Source organism: Watersipora subatra, chromosome 5, assembly GCF_963576615.1.
Source record: "Watersipora subatra chromosome 5, tzWatSuba1.1, whole genome shotgun sequence".
NCBI classification, from domain to species: domain Eukaryota; kingdom Metazoa; phylum Bryozoa; class Gymnolaemata; order Cheilostomatida; family Watersiporidae; genus Watersipora; species Watersipora subatra.
In genome coordinates, this window is record NC_088712.1 from 20,102,044 (window position 1) to 20,106,849 (window position 4,806).

Genomic DNA, 4,806 nt, shown 5'->3' on the forward strand with positions numbered 1-4,806 from the left:
CACTAACATGACAAGCGGTGTCTATACCTAGGCGCTGTGGTGATTTGCGAGGGCGGTCAGATCGGCGAAATTGAGTTTTGTCAGCACTGCAAATATTTGCTGTTACAGTAGCAGGGTTGTCCACCCTTGGACTTGCGGCAGAGATACACAATGTGGCTGGGATACATGATACATCTGTGATACCCAACTGTTGTTCATTGAACAACAGTTGGGTTGAAAATTAACAGTATTAAAAATGATGACGATGCTACTACCCTCAATTTATCTCAGAACCGTGAGGAAGCAAAAGTTTTTGATTTTTTTTTAAGATTGTCACCGAGCTGTATAGTTACAGATTGGACAATGTTCTTAGGCAAGAACAAACATGATAGAAAACAGTGGAAATTGTTAAGTAAAACAAATTCAAGTTGTTCCAATTGTGCAACACATTTTGATTCCAACAAAAGCTAACCGAAGGATTTTAAATAGTAGTTAAACATCTCTTTTCTTTCGATGTTGTTACTAATTTTCCAAAATAGTATACATTTAAGCGTCATCATCGTAAGCAAAATGGCGAGTTTAAAAAGCGACAGTTAGATCATCAGATACTGTGCCATTAGCAGAGTGTAGAGTGTAGCCTGCTGGATAAAGAACTGCTAGAGCCAAAACAATAAAAATAGATATAGCCTAACGTGTGAGTTCATCCATATAAGAAGCCCAAATGATTCAAGGAACACACAGATAGATTGCAGTCTTCCTGCATGTGGTTCCTTGGAATGGACAAAAATTGTTCACTGGTGCTCATAGATTGTACAAGTATATATTCCTTTTGCAGCTTACACTTACACTCAGAGTCTTTGCTCTAGTGGGTGAGTGAATTTAACTGACAGTTTTTTTCACTTGTGAAGGAGTAAAGGGAACTGACAGTTCCCTTGACTCCTGTGGAGGAGTAACGAGAACTGAAGGTTTGATTTATTCTTGTAACTTTTGCAGAGGAATAAAGATAATTGACAGTTTTCTTCACTCTGGTGGAGGATTAAAGATAACTGACAGTTTTCTTTACTTTTGTAACTCTGGTAAAGAAGTAAAGGAAACTGACAGGTTTTTTGCTCCAGGACTATTGCTGTAGTTCATGTTTAGTTTATTACCGCCTATATATTTTTTCAAATAAAAAGATAAATTATAAAGTTTTACTTCCACCTGTTTTTATCCTTTTGAGTGGCACTAATCTCACATTATCTTGTCCAAATAATTTAGACTTGTTGTTTTACCATAGCCTACTTGTTAGGAGTACCACCAACACATCGTTTCAGAAATTAGATTAGTTCCTAGATGAAAGTAGTTTTTATAGAAAGTTTACTAGTTAATTAATATTAGGCTCTCACAGTCTTGTATTCATTGTAGTTTACGGAGCTTTTCAAATCGAGAGCGAGCCAGCGGTTTTGCGAAAAAGACAGCTATGTTTTTTTCAGTCGGGCAATAAGAAGCTACTATGACATCGTTTGTGATAGCTTCTCTACAGTAGTGACACTTTATATCAATGTGCTTAGTTCCTTTCGTGTTTGAATCTGTGTTTGCTATTGTGATAGTGGACTGGTTGTCAACATAGGCATTAATTGCTGGAGTCGGGCAGTTGGCGACAGTGTCGTATAGCTGACGAAGCCATGTGGCTTCTCTTGCAGCATCATACAGCGCTACATATTCTGTTTCAGCTGTAGATACGGCAACAATACTCTGTGATTTACTGAACCGGCTAACAGGTGTACAGCCGTGCATGAATACTAATCCTGAGGTTGAGTGTCGGTTATCACAATTGTCCGCCCAACTAGCATCTGCATACCCAAACAGTTCACCAATGTTATGTTTTTCGATGTGAATACAGATGTTTATACTGCTTTTGAGATATTGGAGTACTCGTTTTACAGCTGTCATGTGTGTTTCGGTTGGTGATGAGTTGTACCTAGATAACACTCCCACCGAATGAGATATATCAGGACGAGTAGCAGATGCCGCATACAAAAGACTGCTTACCATCGATTGGTACACATATGCATTTGCTAGCTTACTACCATCATCTTTCATAAACTTCACATCCGGTAGCCATCAGGGTAGAAACAGAGTTAGCATTTTCCATTCAATATTTGCATAGAACTTGCTCAATATAATTTTTTTGACTTAGCGTGATGGCGGTTTCACTTTGGTGGATGGAAATTTCCAGGCAGTAGTGCTAACTTCCCAAATCTTTCATTTGATACTCTGAGGCTAACGATTATTTAATCTTGCTCATCTCACATTCAGTATCTGACATAATAATTAGGTCATCGACGTATACAGCAATGACAGTTTTAACTTTACATATGTTGCATACATACACACAATGATTAGCATTTGAACTACTAAAACCAAAATATTTGAGAAAGTTATCTAACACAATGTTCCAACACCTAGGAGACTGCTTTAAACCGTACAACGACTTACTGAGTTTACAGACTAGGTGTTCTTCTCCTGTCTTCTCAAACCCTGGTGGCTGACACATAAATTTCTTCCTCAAGTTTGCCATTTAAAAACGTCGTCGCAACGTCCATCTGGTGCACTAGCATACCTCGATCTATGGCCTGAGCAAGTGCAGATCTGAGAGATGAGTGTCGAACTACTGGATAGTATGTTTCATCAAAATCGATATTTTATGCGCATATCATTTCGCTACAAGGCCAGCTTTAAAACGATCGACTTGACCATCGGCGTTGTACTCTGCCTTAAATACCCATTTGCATCCAATTGATTTATGTTGTGAAGGCAGCTCTACGAGTGTCCGTGTTTCATTGCTCGCGAGAGCATCATACTCATTATCAGCTGCAGTTAACAATTCATCTCGCTGCTCACACATTTCTACTTCGATAAGGTTCAATTGTTCGACAATCTCACTAACATGACAAGCGGTGTCTATACCTAGGCGCTGTGGTGATTTGCGAGGGCGGTCAGATCGGCGAAGTTGAGTTTTGTCAGCACTGCAAATATTTGCTGTTACAGTAGCAGGGCTGTCCACCCTTGGACTTGCAGCAAAGATACACAATGTGGCTGGGATACATGATACATCTGTGATACCCAACTGTTGTTCATTGAAAATGACATCCCTTCTCACAACCACAGAATTAGATTGATGGTCGCACAAGCGATAGAATTTAGACCTTATACTATAGCCCACAAATGTCATGGATTCAGCTTTGTCGTCAAGCTTTCTACGAATAGCGTCTGGTATGTGAGCATATGCCATGCAGCCAAATACTCAAAGGTGATCTATGTCAGGTTTCTCACCATACCATATCTGTTAAGGTTTTGTAGGCGCTTTGTGTGTGCCAGTCATAAATCTGTTTCTTAAATAAACAGTGGTGGCGAACGCTTCAACCCATAAAGATTTGGGAAGATTTGCATTTATGATCATAGCACGAGCAGATTCACATGTCATTCCATTATAACATTTGGCCACACCATTTTTGTATGAAGTATGTCTAACAGTCAGTTCATGACGGATACCTTTGGACTTTAGATGGTTTTCGAATTCTGTAGAGATATGCTCGCCACCCCGATCAGAGCGTTTTGTTTGGATTGATTTTCTGGTTTAGTTTGTTACTAAAGCTGCCAACTCACAGAATGTAGTAAATATGTCAGACTTATCTCGTATAAAATATGTATGGGTATATCTACTGAAATCATTGATAAAAGTAACAAAGTATTTACTACCTCCTGTGGATTGTGTTTGCGTAGGACCACACACATCTGTGTGTACAAGTTCAAGGACACATGTGGACTTGATGTCGCCATTGGTATAAAAGGGTTTTCTCAACATTTTTTCTTTTACACATGGTTCACACAAACCTAGTGTTACACCAGAGAAATTAGCGCCACTCACTAGTTGTTCCCTGTCCATACAATGTATAGCCTTGGTCATGAACATGACCTCGGCCACATACAGTGTTCCTCAGCCACATACTTGTTTTTATTGGTTTTTAATCCAACATCGACTATGTCCAAGTTGAATAATCAAGCCCTTAAAGGCTACAGCGCGAACAGAGAACAGTTTGTGCTTAAGTCAGGTTTGTACAGAATATCATATAGTGTAGCTTTGCGATTTACTCTACGACCTAACTGCGTTGATACTTTAATGTTACTTATCCCAATGGCGTCTACAGAGCTTCCATCAGCTACTTCTACTTTTTGAGGTTTGTCAAATTGAGTCAACTCGCTGAACAAACTTTTATAAAGATTCATGTTTTTGTAGCGCCTAAATCGATCAGCCAGCGTTGAGTAATTTTATTGATGGAGTCACTACCCGTACCAGCCAAAAAGGCTGACTCACCCGTGTCAGGATAGTTATCTGCTGCATGCTTAGCTTGGTGTGAAACATCTTTGGGTTCTTCATTTTTTCTCTCTCCGTTTCTCTCTCTACAGAAACGTTGAACGCGGCCAATTCCATTACAGTACCAGCAGGTAACCTGGCGTCTAATTTGCGGTCTGGAAGCCAAAAGCAGTATCAGGGTTGGCGACAGCATTTCTTTCACTAGAGGCTGATACAGAGCTATGTTCTTTTTGTTTCAGCTCTTCGTTTAGAAGAGTTTGTTGAACAATTTCCAGTGAGTGCGTATTTTCAGCATTTCGAGAGCAGTAACTACAGTTGAATAACTCTCCGGAAGGAAGCCTAGAAGGGTTACAACTTGGTTCTCTTCAGCAATATGTAATTGGATAGCACCTAGCCGATTTGTGAGATCTTTCATATTCTTTATATGACCTTCAATTGATGCGCTCTCAGACATTACTGAGCAAAAGTAG